At 47.0% G+C, this 25,657-nt stretch overlaps 1 pseudogene; it reads left to right on the forward strand.

The window, feature by feature from the left end:
- Positions 1-353: 353 nt before the first annotated feature.
- LOC109785716 (cell division control protein 48 homolog C-like) lies at positions 354-25,657 on the forward strand (annotated as a pseudogene).

Consider the following 25,657-nt stretch of genomic DNA (forward strand, 5'->3'; position numbering starts at 1 on the left):
TCGCTCACACTCACCCCCCACGTCGCTCTCTCTCCCCTCCCCGATCCAGATCTGGATCGGGGGAACGAACCCACGACGCCCATCCCCGTTGCCCCGCACGATCCCCAATCTCCCTTCTCTCACTCGATCCCGTCTGGATCGGGGCCCCAGCGCCTGACCCCGCCCACATCGTCGCCCCCTCCCACTGGACCGGCGCCGCCGCGGCCCCCCGTCGCCGGAACCGCCTCCTCTTCCTCCTACCCGACCACGCCTTGCGCCTCCGACGACCGCGCCCCGCGCTCATAACGTCGGCGCCCATCCCCGACGCGGCCCCGTCCGCGTCGCCCGGAACCACGTCGCCCTCCGCTTCGACCATGCCTGCGCCGCCCCGTCCCCGGTCTCCTCCTCATCGGCCGACCCCGAGCCCACTGCCTTTTCCCTACGGCCCCGCCATAAGCACCGCACCTCCCTCCTTCCCCTTCTGCCCTCCGCCATCGTGCGTCGCTAGCCGCGCCGCGGCCCCGCTTCGCTCCCCGCGCGTGCGCGCTCACCGCGTTCGCCGCGCGCCCCAGACGAGTCGCCGCGCAGCCACCGCCACGCACCGCCAGCTGCTGTTGTTGCTGCGCCCCACCGGCGCTTGCTCGCGTGCCCACCTTGCTGCGTCCCCCGCCCGTCCTCCTCGCCCGACCGCCGTGGCCATGTTCCGGCGCGCCCTGCCGCGCCACCACGTCCCGTCGCCGGCGTTCGCTGTTGCGGCTGTGCCCGCAGCTCCACGGTGCTCATGTGCGAGCACGCGCCCCACCCCTGGCATGTGCCTCTGACCACAGGGCCCCCATGGAAAAGAACATAAAGAAAATAAAATAATAACTAAAACCAATGAATTTATTATTTTGTAATTAGCCTAATGTGAGCATGACAGTAGGCCCCCACTACTTAATTAGATTAATTAAAACGTTAACAAAACTCTAATGAATAGAACTGTCACTTACAATGGGGTCCCACTGGTCCCATTGACAAGTCAAATGCTGACTGGGATTGCCCCAGTCAATGACAGGTGGGCCCCCTGTTGACCTGTTGACCAGTCAAGTGGTCAACAGTTGACCTGCTGACTCAGCCTCTGGCCCCACTGTCAGCCTGGCATACACTATGCTATGTGCACTTTCTGTGTGCACTTAGCGATTTAATATTTAATTTTTGAATTAAAATATAATTTAGTAAATGATTTAAATCTTTTAAAATTAATATAAAATAAACCGTAGCTGAGATGAAAATACTTTCTACATGAATGTTGCTCAGAACGACGAGACGAATCCGGATACGCAGCCCGTTCGTCCGCCACACATCCCTAGTATAGCACACACGCAACTTTCCCCCTCCGGTTCTTCTGTCCGAAAACACGAAACATCGGGGATACTTTCCCGGATGTTTCCCCCCTTCATCGGTATCACCTCCTACCGCGTTAGGGCACACCCTAGCACCGCGCATTGTCTTGTCATGCACCGTCATGATTATGTTTGCATTATATTTATTGTTTCTTCCCCCTCTTCTCTCGTTAGACACCGAGACTGACGCCGATGCTACCCAGTACGACTACCGTTTTGACGACCCCTCCTTCTCGGCTGAGCTTCCAGGCAAGCCCCCCCCCCCTTGATCACCAGATATCGCCTATTCTTCTCTACATTGCTTGCATTAGAGTAGTGTAGCATATTACTGCTTTCCGTCTATCCTATCCTGATGCATAGCCTGTCCTTGCTACTACTGTTGTTACCTTTACCTGAAATCCTACCTGCTTAGTATAGGATGCTAGTATTCCATCAGTGGCCCTACATTCTTGTCCGTCTGCCATGCTATACTATCGGGTCGTGATCACTCGGGAGGTGATCACGGGTATATACTATATACTTATACATGATACATGTGGTGGCTAAAGTCGGGTCGGCTCGTGGAGCACCCGCGAGTGATTCACGGATTGGGGGCTGAAAGGAACTTTGTCCTGATGGCCCTCTGTGTGGATCTTTGTGGCGGAGCGACAGGGCAGGTTGAGACTACCTAGGTGAGAGGTGCGCCTGGCCCTGGTCGGCGTTCGCGGTTACTAAATAACACGCTTAACGAGTTCTGGGTATTTGATCTGAGTCTGGCCATTTGGTCTATACGCACTAACAGCTACGCGGGAACAGTTATGGTCACTCGACGTCGTGGTATCAGTCGAAGCCTTCTTGACGTCAGCGACTGAGCGGCGCGCGCCGGATTGGACTGGAACGCCTGCTAGGCTAGGTCTGCTTCCGGCCGCCCTCGCAACGTGCAGGTGTGCAATGGGCGATGGGCCCAGACCCATGTGCCATAGGATTTAGACCGACGTGCTGACCTCTCTGTTGTGCCTAGGTAGGGCTGAGACATGTTGATCTTCCGAGGCCGGGCATGACCCAGGAAAGTGTGTCCGGCCAAATGGGATCGAGCGTGTTGGGTTATGTGGTGCACCCCTGCAGGGAAATTTATCTATTCGAATAGCCGTGATCTTCGGTAAAAGGACGACTTGGAGTTGTACCTTGACCTTATGACAACTAGAACCAGATACTTAATAAAACACACCCTTCCAAGTGCCAGATACAACCCGGTGATCGCTCTCTAACAGGGCGACGAGGAGGGGATCGCCGGGTAGGATTATGGTATGTGATGCTACTTGGTGAACTTACCATCTACTCTCTTCTACATGTTGCAAGATGGAGGTGTCCAGAAGCGTAGTCTTCGACAGGATTAGCTATCCCCCTCTTATTCTGGCATTCTGCAGTTCAGTCCACTGATATGGCCCTTTACACATATACGCATGCATATGTAGTGTAGATCATTGCTTGCGAGTACTTTGGATGAGTACTCACGGTTGCTTTCTCCCTCTTTTCCCCCTTTCCTTTCTTTCTGGTTGTCGCAACCAGATGCTGGAGCCCAGGAGCCAGATGCCACGTCGACGACGACTCCTACTACTTTGGAGGTGCCTACTACTACGTGTAGGCTGCCGACGACGACCAGGAGTAGTATAGGAGGATCCCAGGCAGGAAGCCTGCGCCTCTTTCGATCCGTATCCCAGTTTGTGCTAGCCTTCTTAAGGCAAACTTGTTTAACTTATGTCTGTACTCAGATATTGTTGCTTCCGCTGACTCGTCTATGATCGAGCACTTTTATTCGAGCCCTCGAGGCCCCTGGCTTTTATTATGATGCTTGTATGACTTATTTTATTTTTAGAGTAGTGTTGTGATATCTTCCCGTGAGTCCCTGATCTTGATCGTACACGTTTGCGTGTATGATTAGTTTACAATTGAATTGGGGGCGTCACACATTGTGTCCCCTGTCTCCTGTTACCATCGATCCTAGACGCACAGTTCGGGACCCTCTACCCGAGATCCGCTGGTTTTGACACCAACAACCGCATCCCAGGACACGCCCGGACACGACCCCAATTCCCTACCCAAACGGACAGAATCCGGATAAAACCGACGTTCGTTTGGGGTCGCGCGGTGGAGTTGGCCTGACTAGCTTGGTGATGGAGCAATCAACGGGCTAAAGTTGCACGCACGCACGCGTGTGCATCCATGATTCGGTGAGCGCAAAGGAAAAGTCGTTCTAGGCCACACCAGCACCGCTCGTCTGGCACATCCTCGGTCGGCCGGACACTACTTTTTCCTTCCATGCTGGGCGGACAGCCGTCGTGGTTTACCCCTACAGTAGCAGAACTTATTTTTAATTGCTGGAGGTGTTTGGAACGTGTACACAACCTTAGAGCATCTAGGGCTTGTTTAGTTCAAAGGAATTTTATAGAACTTATGAATGATTTAAATCCTTCAGATTTTTTCCTATGTTGGTCCTTTGATTCGTAACTAGCAAAAGAGCCCGTGCGTTGCAACGGGAGAGAAAACATAACACACGCTCTTAACATGTTGAGCGCTGGTCCTACGGGGCCTTAGCATGACGACTTCCCGACTGTCTACTACAACAAGTTGTGCCCGACTCCGGCGAGGGAGGGATGATGACGGCGGCGTGCCTTCGGCTCGCTTCAGTGATTGTAGTCGTCGCTAGGTGGTCTACGGATCTGGGTGTAATTTTTATTATTTCTAGTGTTCGTTGTACTGCTATGATAGAAGATGAATAGATTGAAAGTTTTCTCGCAAAAAAAAGACCACAATAGGTCCATCTCCTTTATTTTTGCGAGGCATCATATTTGTGTTGCCGCTTATCCTCCTTCTCACCCTCGCCGGCGATGGCCTCGGTGTTCACACAAAACAAACAAAAAATGTGTTTGAATATGGTTAATCCTAAGGCGTCTCTCTCTCCCTGTATCCTCCCTTTCCCTCCTCTCTCTCTCTCTCTCGCTTTCTCTCACTCTCGCGATGATAAATCTGTTGTTTTTCCCTACGACATTTTTCAGAGGTATGCATGTGTAGTTATCGATGTTTTCTTTTCCCTATATTGTTATAGTGGGGTGTTTATTTGCAATCCGGATTGCCGCTGGTACGAAAGGAAAACGGATCTTACGTTATAAATTATAAGTTTGCTCCCACAATATTTTAAAAATATTTAACAGGTAAAATTAACATCATATTTAGATTCCACATATTTTTCTAATAAAATTTCATATATAATATGTTAAAATCGAAGTTACGGTTTAATTTAGAAAATCATTTATTTGACTTAAATATACAATATAATATTTAAAAATACGTAACAGGTAAAAATAATCTCATATTCATATTCAACATATTTTTCTAATCAAATTTCATATATAACATGTGCAAATCGCAGTTACGGTTCAAAAGATATGGATGATTTAAAAAAACATTGTTTGACTTAAATATGATCCGCGGATGAATTACGTAAAACATCAGGGGGGGTTCGAAAAATGTAAAATAACAGTTCGGGTGTGACTTAAATCCGAACTGTGGGTTGATTTCAAAGAAACATAGGGACTTTTGTGTAAAATATGAAAAAAACGATTCGTTTTAACTCAAAACAGGACTGCGGATTGAATTCTCTTAAATAGAGGGACTTTTCTGAAAAATGCCATGACGGACGAAAGAAACCCAATTTGCTTTATTATTAGGTAAAGATAGGATTGAATCTCATCGGAATTTTTTCTATGAAATCTTCTGTACTACAATTCATAGGATATTCAACATCCACTCCAACCTCTTTTTACAATTCCTTTGTTTTTCTCGTGGCATCAAATAATCATTGCTAATTCTATAGGATTCAAATGGACATGCCACTCCAACCCTACACTTTTCCTATTTCTACGTTTTCAAAATCCTACGAATCAAAGAGGCCCCTATAGTTGGACGCCCCAAATCTGATCCGCCTCAAACGTCCAGGCGGTCGACCCGGTCACTCATCAGTCATGAAAATTCAATCCCGACGGGCGTCTCAAACCCCCGGGCTGACCGGCACCCCTCATATCCAGCCCACATATGAGGGTGGATATGGGGCGCCGCATTCGCCATGTCGGACTGACGATGGTATCCCAAGTGGAATCGGCTGGAAACCGGGCGGCCCAACAGACATTATACATGCTAAGACTTTCGTTATTTAGAAGTTAGTTCTCCATATGTTCTATACATAATATACATGCTCTCCAATTATTTACAATAATAAAATCTCCGATATATTGTCCATGGATATTCGATCTAACACCTAGATATGTGAGGGGGTCCTGGACTAAGGGGTCCTCAGGCGTCCGGCCTGTTAGCCATGGGCCGGACTGATGGGCCGTGAAGATGTGAAGACCGAAGACCGCACCCGTGTCTGGACAGGACTCTCCTTGGCGTGGAAGGCAAGCTTAGCAATTAATCATGTAGATTCCTTTTTATGTAACCGACTCCATGTAACCCTAGATCTCTCCGGTGCCTATATAAACCGGAGAGCGTAGTCCGGATAGGTGGATACTTATTATCATAGTCATACAGGCTAGGCCTCTAGGGTTTAGCCATTATGATCTCGTGGTAGATTAACTCTTGTAATACTCATATTCATCAAGATCAATCAAGCAAGAAGTAGGGTATTACCTCCATAGAGAGGGCCCGAACCTGGGTAAACATTGTGTCCCTCGTCTCCTGTTACCATCGACCTTAGACGCACAGTTCGGACCCCCTACCCGAGATCCACCGGTTTTGACACCGACATTGGTGCTTTCATTGAGAGTTCCGTTGTGCTGTCGGCAAAGGGTCCGATGGCCCCTTCAATCGTCTACAATGATGTTGTCCAGGGAGAAACCTTCCTCCCGGACAGATCTTCGTATTCGGCGGCTTCGTACTGCTGGCCAACTCGCTTGGCCATCTGGAGCAGATCGACAGCTACACCCCTGGCCATCAAGTCAGATTTGGAAGCTTGAACTATGTCGCGGACATCCGCGGAGACTTGATCTTCGACGAATTTGAGACCATGGCAACCGCTCCCTGCTACCTCTTGAGCACTGCGTTGGATTTCCCCGAAGAGGAGAGGATGATGCAGCAGAGTAGCGTAAGTATTTCCCTCAGTTTTTGAGAACCAAGGTATCAATCCAGTAGGAGGCTACGCGCGAGTCCCTCGTACCTACACAAAGCAAATAGCTCCTCACAACCAACGCGAATAGGGGTTGTCAATCCCTTCACGGTCACTTACGAGAGTGAGATCTGATAGATATAATAGATAATATTTTTGGTATTTTTGGTATAAAGATGCAAAGTAAAATAAAAATCAAAGTAAAAAATCAAAGTGATGAGGATTAATATGATGAAAATAGACTTGGGGGCCATAGGTTTCACTAGTGGCTTCTCTCAAGAGCATAAGTATTTTACGGTGGGTGAACGAATTACTATTGAGCAATTGACAGAATTGAGCATAGTTATGAGAGTATCTAGGTATGATCATGTATATAGGCATCACGTCCGAGACAAGTAGGCCGACTCCTGCCTGCATCTACTACTATTACTCCACTCATCGACCGCTATCCAGCATGCATCTAGAGTATTAAGTTAATGAAAACAGAGTAACGCCTTAAGCAAGATGACATGATGTAGAGGGATAAATTCATGCAATATGATAAAAAAACATCTTGTTATCCTCGATGGCAACAATACAATACGTGCCTTGCTGCCCCTTCTGTCACTGGGAAAGGACACCGCAAGATTGAACCCAAAGCTAAGCACTTTTCCCATTGCAAGAAAAACCAGTCTAGTAGGCCAAACCAAACTGATAATTCGAAGAGGACTTGCAAAGATAACCAATCATACATAAAAGAATTCAGAGAAGATTCAAATATTGCTCATAGATAATCTTGATCATAAACCCACAATTCATCGGTCTCAACAAACACACCGCAAAAACAAGATTACATCGAATAGATCTCCACGAGAGAGGGGGAGAACATTGTATTGAGATCCAAAAAGAGAGAACAAGCCATCTAGCTACTAACTATGGACCCGAAGGTCTGAGGTAAACTACTCACACTTCATCGAAGAGGCTATGGTGTTGATGTAGAAGCCATTCATGGTGGATCCCCCTTCCGGCGGAGCTCCGGAACAGGCCCCAAGATGGGATCTCGTGGGTACAGAAGGTTGCGGCGGTGGAATTATGTTTTTGGCTCCATATCTGATCGTTTGGGGTACATAGGTATATATAGGAGGAAGGAGTACGTCGGTGGAGCAAAGGGGGGCCCATGAGACAGGGGGCACGCCCTAGGGGGGTGGGCGCGCCCCCCACCCTCGTGACCGCCTCCCTTCTTTCTTGACGTGGGGTCCAAGTCTCCTGGATCATATTCGGTGAGAAAATCACGTTCCCAAAGGTTTCATTCCGTTTGGACTCCGTTTGATATTTCGTTTCTTCGAAACACTGAAATAGGCAAAAAACAGCAATTCTGGGCTGGGCCTCCGGTTAATAGGTTAGTCCCAAAAGTAATATAAAAGTGGAAAATAAAGCCCAATATAGTCCAAAACAGTAGATAATATAGCATGGAGCAATCAAAAATTATAGATACGTTTGTGACGTATCAGGCATCCCCAAGCTTCATTCCTGCTCGTCCTCGAGTAGGTAAATGATAAAAAATAATTTTTGATGCGGAGTGCTACTTGGCATAATTTCAATGTAATTCTTCTTAATTGAGGTATGAATATTTAGATCCGAAAGATTCAAGAGAAAAGTTCATATTGACATAAAAATAATAATACTTCAAGCATACTAACTAAGCAATTATGTCCTCTCAAAATAACATGGCGAAAGAAAGTTCATCCCTACAAAATCATATAGTTTAGTCATGCTCCATTTTCGTCACACAAGAATGTTCTCATCATGCACAACCCCGATGACAAGCCAAGCAATTGTTTCATACTTTAGTAATCTCAAACTTATAAACTTTCACGCAATATATGAGCGCGAGCCATGGACATAGCACTATGGGTGGAATAGAATATGATGATGGGGGTTATGTGGAGAAGACAAAAAAGGAGAAGATCTCACATCAACGAGGCTAATCGATGGGCTATGGAGATGCCCATCAATTGATGTTAATGCAAGGAGTAGGGATTGCCATGCAACAGATGCACTAGAGCTATAAATGTATGAAAGCTCAACAAAAGAAACTAAGTGGGTGTGCATCCAACTTGCTTGCTCACGAAGACCTAGGGCACTTGAGGAGGCCCATTGTTGGAATATACAAGCCAAGTTCTATAATGAAAAATTCCCACTAGTATATGAAAGTGACAAAACAAGAGACTCTCTATCATGAAGATTATGGTGCTACTTTGAAGCACAAGTGTGGCAAAGGATAGTAGCATTGTCCCTTCTCTCTTTTTCTCTCATTTTTTTATTTGGGCTTCTTTGGCCTCTTTTATTTTTATAACCTCACATGGGACAATGCTCTAGAAAATGGTGATCAACACACTTCTATTTATTTACAACTCGATACTAGAACAAAGTATGACTCTATATGAATGCCTCCGGCGGTGTACCGGGATATGCAATGAATCAAGAGTGACATGTATGAAAAAATTATGAACGGTGGCTTTGCCACAAATACTATGCCAACTACATGATCATGCTAAGCAATATGACAATGATGAAGGTGTCATGATGAACGGAATGGTGAAAAGTTGCATGGCAATATATCTCGTAATGGCTATGGAAATGCCATAATAGGTTGGTATGGTGGCTGTTTTGAGGAAGATATAAGGAGGTTTATGTGTGAAAGAGTGTATCATATCACGGGGTTTGGATGCACCGGCGAAGTTTGCACCAACTCTCAATGTGAGAAAGGGCAATGCACGGTACCGAAGAGGCTAGCAATGATGGAAGGGTGAGAGTGCGTATAATCCATGGACTCAACATTAGTCATAAAGAACTCACATACTTATTGCAAAAATCTACAAGCCATCAAAAACCAAAGCACTACGCGCATGCTCCTAGGGGGGTAGATTGGTAGGAAAAGACCATCGCTCGTCCCCGACCACCACTCATAAGGAGGACAATCAAAGAACACCTCATGTTTCAAATTTGTTACATAACGTTTACCATACGTGCATGCTACGGGACTTGCAAACTTCAACACAAGCATTTCTCAAATTCACAACTACTCAACTAGCACGACTTTGATATTATCACCTCCATATCTCAAAACAATTATCAAGCATCAAACTTTTCTTAGTATCCAACACACTCATAAGAAAGTTTTTACTATTTTTGTATACCTAGCATATTAAGATTATCAAGCAAATTACCATGCTATTTAAGTCTCTCAAAATAATCTGAGTGAAGCATGAGAGATCAATAGTTTCTATAAAACAAATCCACCACCGTGCTCTAAAAGATATAAGTGAAGCACTCGAGCAAAACTATAAAGCTCAAAAGATATAAGTGAAGCACATAGAGCAAAACTATAAAGCTCAAAAGATATAAGTGAAGCACATAGAGTATTCTAACAAATTCCAATTCATGTATGGCTCTCTCAAAAGGTGCGTACAGCAAGGATGATTGTGGTAAACTAGAAAGCAAAGACTCAAATCATACAAGACGCTCCAAGCAAAACACATATCATGTGGTGAATAAAAATATAGCTCCAAGTAAAAGTTACCGATGGAAGTAGACGAAAGAGGGGATGCCTTCCGGGGCATCCCCAAGCTTTGACTTTTTGGTGTCCTTAGATTATCTTGGGGGTGCCATGGGAATACCCAAGCTTAGGCTCTTGCCACTCCTTGTTCCATAATCCATCAAAAATTTCACCCAAAACTTGAAAACTTCACAACACAAAACTCAACAGAAACTCGTGAGCTCCGTTAGCGAAAGAAAACAAAAGACCACTTCAAGGTACTGTAATGAACTCATTCTTTATTTATATTGGTGTTAAACATACTGTATTCCAACTTCTCTATGGTTTATAAACTATTTTACTATCCATAGATTCATCAAAATAAGCAAACAACACACGAAAAACAGAATCTGTCAAAAACAGAACAGTCTGTAGTAATCTGTAACTAACGCAGACTTCTGGAACTCCAAAAAATTAGCCAAAATAGGAAGACCTAGGAAATTTGTTTATTGATCATCAGCAATTGGAATCACTATTTTATCACGTTCTGGTGATTTCTAACAATTGTTTTCGTCAACAGAAAGTTTCTGGAAATTACAGCAAGATCAAATAACTATCATCCAAGAAGATCCTATAGGTTTAACTTGGCACAAACACTAATTAAGACATAAAACCACATCCAAACAGAAGGTAGATGGATTATTTATTCCTAAACAGAAGCAAAAAGCAAAAAACTAAAACTAAAATTGGGTTGCCTCCCAACAAGCGCTATCGTTTAACGCCCTTAGCTAGGCATAAAAGCAAGGATAGATCTAGGTGTTGCCATCTTTGGTAGGCAATTCTTCAATGAGATATCCACCTTTCTTAGAAATTTTTTTCTTTTTAGTAATTACAAACTTTTAGGCACAAAATCGAAAAATTCATTCGTAGCAAATGGTTCCTTAATAATAGCAAAAAGATCGGGATGAATACTTATAGATTTAAGATCTGCAGTTTCCTTACTAGAGGATTCACCCTTAGTTTTAGGAACATACATAAGCTTGGCAATTTTAGTAGGAGGACTTGGAGTATTCTTTACGGAAGAAAAAGCGGTTCCCAAGTTGGTAATGATACCCTCAAGTTTATCGATTCTAGTGGAATCTTGATTTATTCTCTCATTAACTATGGGTTCCTTCTCCTTAGTATTTTTCAAAGTTAGTCCTACCTTAGATCCATATTGGGTAATTTGATTGTGGATCTTTTTATCTAGATTTCAAATTAACTCAACGGTAGCAACTTTATTTTCAATAATTTCAAGTCTTTGCATTACATGCTGCAAAGTTAACATAGTTCCATTAACCAAGAGAGGTGGTGAGCCAAATAAATCTATCATAGCATTATAAGAGTCGAAAGTGTAGCTACCCAAGAAATTCCCTCCGGTGATGGTATCAAGGATATATCTATACCAAGGATTAGTACCTACATAAAAATTGCGAAGAAGAACTGAAGTAGATTGCTTCCTGGTAGATCTATTTTGAGCATTGCAAATTCTATACCAAGCGTCTTTCAGATTTTCTCCCTCCCTTTGTTTAAAATTTAGAACTTCATTCTCGGGAGATATCGGAGAAGATAAAGGACTAAACATAACGACAAGCAAGCAAGAAAAAGGCAAACGGAAAAAGAGAGGGCGAATAAAAAGGCAAGGGTGAAGTGGGGGAGAGGAAAACGAGAGGCAAATGGCAAATAATGTAATGCGAGAGATAAGGGATTGTGATGGGTACTTGGTATGTTGACTTTTCCATAGACTCCCCGGCAACGGCGCCAGAAATGGCTCGTTGTCGGGAGTCCAAATCTTGACTTGACCTTGCGTAAGCCTCCCCGGCAATGGCGCCAGAAATTCTTCTTGCTACCTCTTGAGCACTGCGTTGGATTTCCCCGAAGAGGAGAGGATGATGCAGCAGAGTAGCGTAAGTATTTCCCTCGGTTTTTGAGAACCAAGGTATCAATCCAGTAGGAGGCTACGCGCGAGTCCCTCGTACCTACACAAAGCAAATAGCTCCTCGCAACCAACGTGAATAGGGGTTGTCAATCCCTTCACGGTCACTTACGAGAGTGAGATCTGATAGATATAATAGATAATATTTTTGGTATTTTTTGTATAAAGATGCAAAGTAAAATAAAAAGCAAAGTAAAAAAGCAAAGCAATAATAAAGTAATGAGGATTAATATGATGAAAATAGACCCGGGGGCCATAGGTTTCACTAGTGGCTTCTCTCAAGAGCATAAGTATTTTACGGTGGGTGAACGAATTACTATTGAGCAATTGACAGAATTGAGCATAGTTATGAGAGTATCTAGGTATGATCATGTATATAGGCATCACGTCCGAGACAAGTAGGCCGACTCCTGCCTGCATCTACTACTATTACTCCACTCATCGACCGCTATCCAGCATGCATCTAGAGTATTAAGTTAATGAAAACAGAGTAACGCCTTAAGCAAGATGACATGATGTAGAGGGGTAAATGCATGCAATATGATAAAAAAACCCATCTTGTTATCCTCGATGGCAACAATACAAAACGTGCCTTGATGCCCCTTCTGTCACTGGGAAAGGACACCGAAAGATTGAACCCGAAGCTAAGCACTTCTCCCATTGCAAGAAAAACCAATCTAGTAGGCCAAACCAAACTGATAATTTGAAGAGACTTGCAAAGATAACCAATCATACATAAAAGAATTCAGAGAAGATTCAAATATTGCTCATAGATAATCTTGATCATAAACCCACAATTCATCGGTCTCAACAAACACACCGCAAAAAGAAGATTACATCGAATAGATCTCCACGAGAGAGGGGGGGAACATTGTATTGAGATCCAAAAAGAGAGAACAAGCCATCTAGCTACTAACTATGGACCTGAAGGTCTGAGGTAAACTACTCACACTTCATCGGAGAGGCTATGATGTTGATGTAGAAGCCCTCCGTGGTGGATCCCCCTTCCGGCGGAACTCCGGAACAGGCCCCAAGATGGGATCTCGTGGGTACAGAAGGTTGCGGCAGTGGAATTAGGTTTTTGGCTCCGTATCTGATCGTTTGGGGGTACGTAGGTATATATAGGAGGAAGGAGTACGTCGGTGGAGCAAAGGGGGGCCCACGAGGCAGGGGGGCGCGCCCCCCACCCTCGTGGCCGCCTCCCTTCTTTCTTGACGTGGGGTCCAAGTCTCCTGGATCATATTCGGTGAGAAAATCACGTTCCCGAAGGTTTAATTCCGTTTGGACTCCGTTTGATATTCCGTTTCTTCGAAACACTGAAATAGGCAAAAAACAGCAATTCTGGGCTGGACCTCCGGTTAATAGGTTAGTCCCAAAAGTAATATAAAACTAGAAAATAAAGCCCAATATAGTCCAAAACAGTAGATAATATAGCATGGAGAAATCAAAAATTATAGATACGTTTGAGACGTATCACTCCCCTTCGCCGCGATAAGCATGGCTTAAACCTGCCATCGGGCCGCATCCAGGAGATAGCTCCTGTAACAACTCTGGCCTTAGATCTGGAGCAGATCGAGTCATCCAAAGATGGGAAGCTCAACCCCATCACGGAGGCTACCGATTCCGCGGCATTGGAGCCGCACACAGATTCTACTTCATATGATATCTGCATCAACGGAACCCCGGACTTGTCTCCGGCGACAAGTTCCGATCCCTGCGTTTCCGCGGATACCGAACTCGATCGGTTATCGATCTTCAAGTTCAGCGCCGCAGACGTCTTCCAACACTCGCCCATCGGCGACGTACTAAACTCACTAAAAAACCTATCCCTGGCAGGTGACTCGCCGTCGAACTATGTCCGGTTCGAACTTGCGACAGATGATGGAGAATTTTGCTTGCCACCCGCCACCCACTTCATAGCCACTGTCGAAGACCCAACAAACACGCTTGACCCCGGCTCTGAAGACATCGACGGTATGGACGACGATGAGGGGCAAGGCCAGAACTCACTATCCACTAGACGTGGGACGGCCACTTCCTGGTATGACGTGTATGGTAGACACACCCAACGACGCTCTCGACGATGACAAGGATGATCCAGTTGAGGATAAACCTCCTGGTACACAGTCCGAACACCTGCGCCCCCGGCGCCGCTCTAAGTCACGTCGCTCAAGAGAAAACAATACTAGCACCGGAGAAGATAACACGCCGGACAATGAAGACCCTGTTGAGGTAGGATCCGAACAGGAGGAATAGGAAAGCAGGCAAGATAGCCCTGATGAACAGGCCATATATGGAGACTCGGAGGATAGTAATTATCTTCCACTCTCCGAGGAAGAGGAAAGCCTCGGCAACGAGGATTTCATCGTGCCTGAGGAACCTCTCGAGCAGGAGCGCTTTAGACGTCGGCTAATAGCCACTGCAAGGAGCCTAAGAAAGAAGCAGCTGCAGCTTTCAAGCGAGCCAAGATTTGCTCAATGATAGATGGACCGAGGTCCTGGCCGCCGAAGAATACAGCCTTAGCGGCCCAGACAAAAGCCACCACAAGTGTAGGTGGCTCCCTCAATACGATGGCGAGGCGCTGGAGCCCGCACCACCATCGCATAATGCGGTAGGTCGACCACAGTTCGGTCCGGATAAAGCAGCAGCCCAAGCAAAACACCATACCACCCCACCCGGCCGTCAAAGCAAGAACAAAACAGCTCGGGGGAACACTCGCAACATCCAACAAGACCTGGAGGGCAGAGCAGGACACACAAGATCGATGTATAGATTGTGGGGACATGCCCCGACCGGCGATGATGGTTACCTATTCGGACACAACATACCCGACCACGCCCGGTCCGAAAATCGCAAACGGAATCCACCGAAGGTGCTTCACAGTGTGGCCCAACATAGAGGAGCCGCACACCCTCTCTGCTTCACTGACGAGGTAATGGAGCATGAATTTCCAGATGGGTTCAAACCCATTAACATCGAAACATATGATAGAACAACAGATCCCGCGGTATGGATTGAGGATTTCCTCCTCCATATTCACATGGCTCGCGGAGACGACCTTCATGCCATTAAATACCTACCTCTCAAGCTCAAAGGGCCAGCGCGGTACCTGCTAAACAGTTTGCCAGAAAATTCTATTGGCAGTTGGGAAGATTTGGAAAACGCCTTTCGAGACAACTTCCAAGGAACATATGTCCGGCCACCAGATGCCGATGACTTAAGTCATATTGTCCAGCAGCCCGGCGAGTCACCCAGGGAGCTCTCGACTAGGTTCTTAGTCAAAAAGAACCAAATTGTTGACTGTCCGGACGCGGAAGCCCTTGCGGCCTTCAAACATAGTGTCCGGGATGAATGGCTAGCATGTCACCTCGGCCAGGAAGGACCCAAATCCATGACAGCCCTTACCGCTCTAATGACTCGCTTTTGTGCGGGAGAAGACAACTGGCTCGCTTGTAAAAGCAACAACGCCAGCGACCCGGGCACTTCCGAAATCCGAGACGGCAACGACAAGCCACGACAAACCGAACACAATAGTCGCAATAACAATGAAAGATCACGCGACACAGCGGTCAACGCCGGATTTAACAATCTGAAACCCGGTCAACGGAAGAAGCCACTAAAGGCAAACCAAGACGGACCATCCACCCTTGACAGGATATTGGACCGACCTTGCCAGATTCACGACCACCCTGATAAGCCAGCTAATCATACCAATAGAAACTGTTGGGTCTTCAAGAAGGCAGGCAAACTCAACGCCGAGCACAAGCGGAGGAGGCCGCCAGGCGATAAAGACGACAGAGCGACTCACCAGCCAAACACCAGGGGCCAGAAAAAATTTCTCTCTGAAGTTCGACCACTCCCGGAACGGAAATAGCAGTTCGGCTTCCACCACCCACCTCCTATACCGGCAAGATTTACACCGCGCGTACATCACTACGCACTCAAGATACCATGGGCATCGATGGAAGCACAATACGGACAACCCGGCAAACATTCCCGTAACGTTTTTTATCTGTTTTCTTTTTCTTTCTTTATTATCTCTTAAAAACATGTGACGAAAAGGATAGCATCTACGACGGACGGAGTTCGGATCCGTACACTCACCTAAGGGCCTACTTCCATTAAGGATTCCCCTCCCCGAGGACGGGCGGCGCAGACATGCGACAGGAGGTCCAAAATAACTTTTTATAGACCGCACTCTTTATTTTGAGCCTGTACTATGCCTTTTTTCCTCCGTTCCCGACCCCGAGCATGTCAAATAGCCGGGTTTGTGGTTTTATATATATATGAATTTATCATTGGCATATTGCTCCGCTCCCAGTAAACTTTATCCGAACTAATCTTCCATACTCTTTCAACAATGAGTACGGCCTTAAAGGTTGCTTTACAGATGCACCTCGGCATAACCTGCCAGGGGCTCGGTATGGGAACAAATGAGTTGCCAGCAAATTCCGAACAGCTTTATAGCATACTTCAGTGTCACGAGTTTTGGCCTTATATGCATCAGCTCCGAATCATATCTTGGGTCAATGGTTGGGTTGCCCAGCTCCTGTGCTTTCTACCTTACGTTCCGCTCTATCGGCTAGGGTAGTAAAGGGAGAACTACTGCAATTGTGCTTCCGGTTCATCTGGTCAAGCACCTCAGTAGAGAAAGCCGAAAACCGACTGTCATGATGCTGCGCGAGCTGGTCAACCACTCGATGACTTATCGGAATCTGTCAATTCCTCCGTATAACACGAAGGACCTCCTTTTCAAGTCATATATGTAACGCATCACATCGGAATAAGTCGTATACATACCAGGGGCTATATCGTAGCCCCACCTATAAAACTCCAATGGCTAAGTGAAAGTATTAACGCCCTATAGTCCGATTGCCTGGTTCGCCGCATTGTCACCTCCTTTATGGACCAAGACATTGGATCAAGAGTGATTACATGCTTTTTCCGAACACCCCCGTACTTCCTACGAGGGGGCTGAAGCCGACGACTGGAAAACTTTCAGATTATATTAAAATGGCCGCACAAGAGGAGCACAAGCTTTTGAGCAAAATATAAAAATAGATTAATTATAAAATTGTCTTTTACAATTCTAATACACCTCACTTGAACATTATGTTCTTCGAGCATTGACCCTCTATCAGGCGGGCGGCTTCCAGGACGTCTTCAAAATAATGCTCCGGCTCATTACGGTCCTTGCCCTTGGGCGGACTCTTCGCCGCAACATCGATGGCCTTCATCTTCCCCCAAAATGTCTTGACTCGGGCAAAGTCCATCCATGCACCTTCAATGCACGCCGACCGCTTCACAGCGTCGATACGCGGCACCGCGTCAACAAGACGCCGCACCAAGCCAAAGTAACTCTTTGGAATAGGCTCATTTGGCCACAACCGGATTATGACATTCTTCATGGCGTCGCCGGATATCCTATGAAGCTCGGCCCACATTGGGACATCTGTTCATTCAGCAATAGAGTGCGCTTTGATGCGCCAAATTGTGACCAGAAAAGCTTCTCCGTTGCATACCCCTCTTGCGCTTGGTAAAACTGCGCCGCATCGGAAGAACTCTTCGGCAAGTCCAAAAATTCAGCCGGAGAACTCCAGACTTGGTTTAGCTGAGCATAGTCCGGATCGCCAAACTTAGTATGAAGCAAAAAGGGCTTACCGGCCGCTATCTCCTTAGCCTGCCGAATCTCTTCACGAGCTGGCCTGGATTCAGACCGAGCTTCACTCGCCTCTCGTAAGGCCTTATCAAGTTCAGCCGTTTTGGCTTTATTCTCCTTCTCAAGATATTCACAGCGGCTGGCAGCATTCTTCAATTCAAGCGCCAGTGCGGATATTTTCTCCTCATTTGAGCTCTTAGATCAGCCGATGCCTTTTCGGCAGCCGCATTACTACACCGGGCCTGCTCCTTGGCCCGGGCTAGCTCCGCCCGAAGAGCTTCAATGGCGGCGGCACCATTTGCATTCATGCACATTTCATATAAAACTCTTTTCAGCGTCAGGCTTAAATTACAAGCACATTGGTGTAAGGAATGCTCGAAATATATACCTTGCGAGTCGTCAAGACGCATGTTGATCAATGCAATGTCATCCCCCGCAATATCCAGCTTTTGCTGCAGTTCGGCCACTTCCGTATTTCGGGTAGCCGCCGGGAGGGAGGCAGCCTGTATTCAAAATTAAATCAAGGTTAGTACCTGAGCATATCTTTTTGATCCTCCGATCGCTTCCTTCGGAAGGCAATCCGAGTCTGAGGGGCTACTGCATATACAACAGGTGCATTCTGTCAATAAAATTCAATAGGCAAAATTACATCACAAACCTCGAAACCTCTTAGAAGGCTCGTGAAGGCCTCGTTCAATCCGCTCTTCGCGGATAGAACCTTTTCGGCCACCGTAACCATCAAGGCACGGTGCTCCTCTGAAATGGACGCTGTCGCAGCATGTCCATCAGCATTTCCGGCGCTCCTGGGTCTTCGGAAACCGCCACCGGAGTACGGCCTTCCTTTGAAGGAATTCGCTTACTCGCCTCTAGAATCGTCTTCGGCTGTAAACCGGATAGTTCGGGGCCGTCATTCTTGACTTCCGAACCCTGAGTGGCAGAGGCACCACCTTCGGGTAACGCCTTCTTCGTTCCCTGCACTACTTGTCGATCGGGAGGAGCCCTCCGGGACGATACCTCAGAATCATCCGCCCTGTTGGGCGAGGAGGCCGGAGAAGGCGTACCACTCTCCATCATCTCCGGAAGAAGGTCTCCCGAGGAGGAGGATGGTTGAGAAACACCGGGCATTAACCTGCGAGGATGTACATAAATCGGATGATTACTTCAGTAATAGGAAAAGAATGCGGTATGTTTAAAGTACCCTGCTTCACTTACAGTTTGGCCAGAGGTTTGTCCTCATCATAAGGCTCTACGGCAACATCGCTTGCCCGGCCCAAGCCGCCCGACGATGGCATTTTTCCTCTCTTGGAAGGTTTCCCCTCCTAATCTTCGGAAGCGGCCCTCTTCTTGCCATGGAAGGCTTCCCCTGCACCTTTGCCCTCGGGCAAAAGGGTTTCAGTTTCCCCGAACACAGCGTCTAATTTAGCCTCGGGGCGGAGATCACCTCTGGTCTCCCTGTTCTTGCCCTCCTCTGCAGACGCCTGGTATGGTGTTGGAGTCAGCATTCTCGCCAGCAGGGCGTTCGCAGAGTCTTCGGGAAGGGGCGCCGGACACCAGATTAATACCGCTTTGTTTATCCAGTCCTGTATAGGGACGGATTGTTCAGTATCTTGTCAAGAGATGCTTGAATAGAAGGTGTGCGGAGATTGAATACTTACCGAAGTGTCCGGATGATTGCAGTCAAGGCCAACACCTTCGGTGGTGTCCGGCCATTGATCTCGTTCCCCGAAATATAATTTCCACATTCCTTCGTGCGTGGTGCCGAAGAAGTGCTGAAGAGTCTGCCGCCCTTCTGGATTAAACTCCCACATACGGAGAGGTCGCCGCTGACATGGCAGGGTCCAGCGGACTAGCATTACTTGAACGACGTTCACAACATCGATGCCCTTCTCGGTAAGGCTTCGGATGCGACTCTGCAGAGTCTGCACTTCATTGACGGATCCCCAGTCCAATCCCTTATTGATCCATGAAGCAAGCTGAATTGGAGGGCCGGGTCGGAACGCAGGCGTAGCCGCCCACCTGGAGCCGCGCGGCTCGTTGATTTAAAACCACCCCTGCTGCCATAGGTCGGAAGACTCGGCGAAAGATCCTTCAAACCAAACCGCGCGGGCAAGCTTGCCTATTGTGGCGCTGCCGCATTCTGCCTGTTCCCCCTCTGTCATCTGCGGCCTTACGTCAAAGGTCTTGAGCCACAAACCAAAGTGCGGAGGAGTCCGAAGGAAGGCCTCACACGTGACGATAAATGTCGAGATGAGAAGAATAGAGTCCGGGGCCAGATCGTGAAAGTCTAGCCCATAGTAGAACATGAGCCTCCGGACGAAGGGGTTAAGCGCGAACCCTAACCCGTGGAGGAAGTGGGACACAAATACTACCCTCTCGCCGGATCTGGGAGTAGGTATAACCTGCCCCTTTGAAGGAAGCCGATGAAGGATTTCTGGGGTCAGATACCTTGCCGCGCGGAGCTTCGCAATATCCTCCTCTGTGACAGAAGAAGCCACCCACCGGCCTGGACGGCTGGATCTGGACATGATTGGGGCTGGTGGTGATTGGAACCCGAGGGTTAGAACTCGAGGTGGCTGGGGTTGAGGAAGAAGCAAGCGCAAAGGAAAAAGACGAGTCTGGGTCCCTATATAAAGACCCTGAATACTGAGCGTCTCCTCCTGGGTCTCGAAACTTACCTATCTCCAAACAGTTGTACCCAGGGGACGGTTGGGTTACCCACGCCCGCATTGATGAAAATCCCGTGAATAAGGGGACACGATCTCTGCTTTGACAAGACGTGCCAGTAAAACCGCGTCCCGAGACGTGGGACGGCGGGCTAGCCAACGGTTCGAAATAATAACCGGGCAGGCGTGATGTAATGTCACAAACAGTTGTCAGCGGATTGGACTCGTGGAATATTGTATTCTCTGCAATTGTATACACAGGTCCGGATATAATCATTTCGTCCGAAGACTATTTTGGAGTTCGAAAAGGGGAACCCGCCTTGCAATGCCGAAGACAAATCTGCGCGCCGGACTCCTCGTCATTGAAGCCAGGTTCAGGGGCTACTGAGGGAGTCCTGGACTAAGGGGTCCTCGGGCATCTGGCCTGTTAGCCATGGGCCGTGAAGATGTGAAGACCGAAGACCGCACCCGTCTCCGGACAGGACTCTCCTTGGCTTGGAAGGCAAGCTTGGCGATTAATCATGTAGATTCCTTTTTATGTAACCGACTCCATGTAACCCTAAATCTCTCCGGTGTCTATATAAACCGGAGAGCGTAGTCCGGATAGGCGGATACTTATTATCATAGTCATACAGGCTAGGCCTCTAGGGTTTAGCCATTACGATCTCGTGGTAGATCAACTCTTGTAATACTCATATTCATCAAGATCAATCAAGCAGGAAGTAGGGTATTACCTCCATAGAGAGGGCCCGAACCTGGGTAAACATTGTGTCCCTCGTCTCCTGTTACCATCGACCTTAGACTCACAGTTCGGGACCCCCTACCCGAGATCCGCCGGTTTTGACACCGACAATATGTAGCCCTATAATATTGCCTAATACTATAGTTTTTTGTGTGAAAAGGATCAAATTTATTACAAAAATTCCTCGGAAGTACAAATCCTCAAGTATATAATAAAAATTACATCAAGATTTCGAGACCACCAAACAATCACTACTGCCGCTAGGACGAGCTACCGACGGGTCACCGTCGCCGCTCCCTATCTGAGCTGGCTTGACCTTGCTGATGACAGTCGGAAAATCTTCATGCACGTGTCACTAAGGAATAGTGCCCTGAAGCCGCACTTGTGGCCGTTGAACACTTTACACTTGAATAGATGTGAAGCAGGTGACACCAAATCTTGTCACACGAGGAGAAACTTTAACCTCACCACCCCAAGGAGACGAGAGGAATTTACATCGGAGCTCCGTCCACTACGCCCAGACAGATGAATTCAAGGAGGATTAAAGCCTGAAAGGTAAACTCGAAGAAGAACCTTCGCCATTCGCCCGAGTGACGAAAAACACCTGCAAGGACTAAATACCCTAATCTAAACAACTAACTAGAGTGGAGGAACCAGGATTCCCCTTCCGGCCACCGGCCGCCGAAGCAGCAAGCAGAGGGATGGAATCCACGGGCTCGCCGGTGAAGCTTGGAGGGGAGAGTTTTTCCTGACCGCTTAGGGTTAGGGGAGGAAAACGAGATATCTGCCTAATGATATAGTTCTCCAAAATATCTTCACCAATAGAATCTTCTGTTTGTCCAAAATATTCTTGCAAATATCCTCCTTGCATTTTTTTAGCAAATAAATCTTCTTGTAATTTAATACTAAAAATATTCCAGATCTTTTTTGGCAATTTCCATTCTTGCATTTTTAGTTTAGTGTTGTAGGAGTTCATGGATTTGACATGGAGGAATGGTTTGATTAGACATACTATAAACCCTAGCCGCCAGTTATATTAATCAAGAAGGAAAAAATAGAAGCCCCAGCCATGGCGAAGCGCCCTCGCCCGCGCCGGCCATACTCTCTGGAGTCCCGCCTCCACCGGATCATCGCGTCGGACTCCAGCCTCGCCGCCCCCGGCTCCTCAACCGAGGACGGCCCGCGCCATCCTCTCCCGCCACCGCGAGTACCGCCGGTATAACCTCAAGGTTTTCACCGCCGCCGTTCACCGGGCCCTGATCTCCTCCCTCCCTCGCCCCGCCTCCTACGCCGAATCCCCCCGCAGTAGCTATGACGCCGCCACCTCCTCCTCAGCGTCGTCAACCCACTCGCCGCCGTCTGATCCCCACACCCTCGACGACGTCACCAAGTCCCTCCTCCGCGCCCTTTACTCCTCGCAGACGTCCAAACGGCCGGACCCTGACGCCTCTAACCGGCAGCCGGCCGTCGAGAGCGAGGTCACCGCGGACGACGAAGCAGCAGGAGGAGGGGGGCATAACCTTGCTCGGGGAGGCGGCGGGAAGGCGTCGATGTTCGCTGACCTTGGCGGCATGCAGCCGGTGATAAATCTGCTGATGAAGGACGTGGTGATCCCGCTGCGGCGGCCGGAGCTACTACAGTGGCTCGGGGTGCGGCCCGTCACCGGGATCCTCCTGCACGGGCCTCCCGGCTGCGGAAAGACCACCCTCGCCCACGCCATCGCCAACGAGACCGGCGTGCCCTTCCACAAGACCTCAGCGCCCGAGCTTGTCTCCGGGGTCTGGGGTATGCACTATCAATCAATATGCACGCAACATATTTGTCAATTTACACCAGCTGATGCTAACATTACAAAATGAATTTGTTCTTTCAGGAGCTTCTGAGGAGAACATCAGGTCCTTGTTCAACAAGGCATACAGGACTGCCCCCTCCATCGTGTTCATCGACGAGATCGACGCCATCGCCTCCAAGAGGGAGGATGCACAGCGAGGAATGGAGCAGCGGATCGTCACACAGCTCATGACATGCATGGACCAATTCCACCAGAACTTTGCTGGATCGGATGGCGCTGCAAGTGACATGGATACTTCACAATCATCTGATGTGGAGAAGACCAAGACGGCTGAAGGCCACGTCGTTGGTATTGGAGCAACCAATAGACCTGACGCTGTCAACCCGGCGCTTCGAAGGCCTGGGAGGTTCGACCGGGAGATATGTCTTGGTGTTCCTGATGAGGATGCAAGGAGGCAGATACTAGAGAGGCTTACTCGGAGCCTTCGAAAACCGGTAGAAGGAGGCCCATTTGATTTGGACAAGATAACGAGGGCGGCACCAGGATTCGTCGGTTCCGACCTGAAGGCATTGGTTGATCAAGCAGGGAGTCAAGCTATAGATAGATTTATTGATGTAAAAATGAATGAGAATGGACTGAATTGGTGGAGGCATCCTTTTAGTCAAAACGAGATGTAGAGCCTAAGTGTCACCATGGATAACTTTGAGGTAATTAAGTTAAGCATGATTTTTCAACTTTTACATCTAGCTACATGCAACAGTTGAATTAATTCCTCCGCTCATGTGAAAAGGGGGGATTTCAGTAGACTGTACCATGTTTAACATATTACATATATACCTTTGTCATTGATCTAAAGGAAGCAACTAAAGTGGCTCAACCATCATTGAGAAGGGAAGGATTTTCCTCTATCCCTGATGTCAAATGGGCTGATGTTGGAGGTCTTGATTCTTTAAAGCAAGAACTTGATCGCTGCATCGTCCGGTGTATCAAGCACCCTGAACTTTATAAGGTGAATCTCGTGATGAAATGTGTTCTATCATACTCCCTCCATTCCATAATTCTTGTCATGGTTTTAGTTCAAGTGCTATTTTTCACCAGTCCGTTATTTGGCTTGCATATTGAGTTCATTTGTAGTACTGAAGACAGATCTCATAGCTAGAGTCATGGGCACCTGTGGTGCTTTATTTGCAATATTGCTTGAAATCCAACATGTTTTATATGTGTTTCAATTGTATCCTTTTATTTATTTGTAATTTTGTATATTCATGTCCTCTGTTATCTGCCTTTAAAGAAATTTGGAGTGGATATGCAAGATAGTTTTTTGCTGTTTGGACCTCCGGGCTGTGGGAAAACACTAATAGCAAAAGAAGTTGCACACGATGCAGGGGCTAATTTTATTTACAAAAAGGTAACTCATGTTGAGATTTCCATATTCTCAGTACTTGCTCCTTTGAGTTTCATACAGACTGCTAACTAAGATTCTTGTTTTGTTTGGAACTTAGGGGCCTGAGCTGTTAACCAAATATGTTGGGGAGAGTGAATCAGGAGTAAGGAAAATATTCGCCCGTGCACGGACGAACTCCCCTTGCATAATATTTTTTGATGAGGTAAAATAAGTCCTTGCTTGCTCATTGTATGATGTATGATTTATCCTATTTAGTGAAAGCCTGGAACTTTTTTTTAATGTCTGATTCATCGGTTTGTGCTATTAGAATTTAGAGTTGCTTCGCAACTTGCATGTGTTGCTTCATAAGGTGCTTAGTGTTCCAAGCAAAATATGGTGCTCAAATTTTTGGTTAGTTAATCCATTAATTTGTTGTACGTTGCCAGATAGATGCCTTGACAACAAAAAGAGGGAATGAGGGATCATGGGTTGTTGAACGTGTCGTCAACCAGGTAACTTTCAACATCCTATATATATTGGCAATGCAGAGATTCTCTAACATGTTCAGTCATTTCTTTCCACGCTCTGTACTTCTCATGTTAATTCATTTTTGCACTTGCAGTTACTTACTGAACTTGGTAGTAGTTCTGATCAAGGTGTTTTTGTTATTGCAGCTACAAACAGAATTGATGTGATAGATGATGCTCTTCTACGGCCCGGTAGATTTGGGAGGAAACGTTTTGTACCTCTACCTGGCGCTAATGAGCGCGCTTCGATACTCAAATTGCTAGCAGGTTCCGGGAAAAAACCACTCTCCCCCAGTGTCGATTTGGATGCACTAGCTCGCCGTGAGGAGTGCAACAATCTCTCCGGTGCCAACCTAGCATCACTGGTAAGTACTTTCTGTGATATTTTTCTTCTTCATTGATGAAGCATTTATGTAGTTTAGGCTATGATCCAACGCGCAAAGTGGAACCAGTTAACATGTATGCTTCCTTGTTCAGATGAATGAAGCAGCCACGGAAGCCCTGGAAGATAGATTGGGGTCAGGTTTGGGTGAGTCGATTGAACTCTCGCACTTCGAGCGAGCACTATCCAAAGTAAAGCCGTGAGTGTCAGAACAGGTGCAGCCGACATTCTGATTGATAGCCTCTCGTTTTGCTTACCCCTTTTATTTAGCAGCATGTGCGTGCCTTACATTTTGTTTTTGTTGGTGTGGCACCAAAGGAAATTCTAGGAAGCCTTGTCGAAGAAGTACTGTGCAATCTGATCCAACACCATGCATCTACGTTGATAGATCTGGTTATTTGTGGCTGGGATCCAGCAACCAAGCATACTGCTCCATATTAGAAATCGTAAACCCCGTGGTTCATTTCAAATTCTTATTTCAAACTTTTATAATCGTAGCATGTACACAGCATGCT

Source organism: Aegilops tauschii, chromosome 7 (assembly GCF_002575655.3).
Source record: "Aegilops tauschii subsp. strangulata cultivar AL8/78 chromosome 7, Aet v6.0, whole genome shotgun sequence".
NCBI lineage: Eukaryota > Viridiplantae > Streptophyta > Magnoliopsida > Poales > Poaceae > Aegilops > Aegilops tauschii.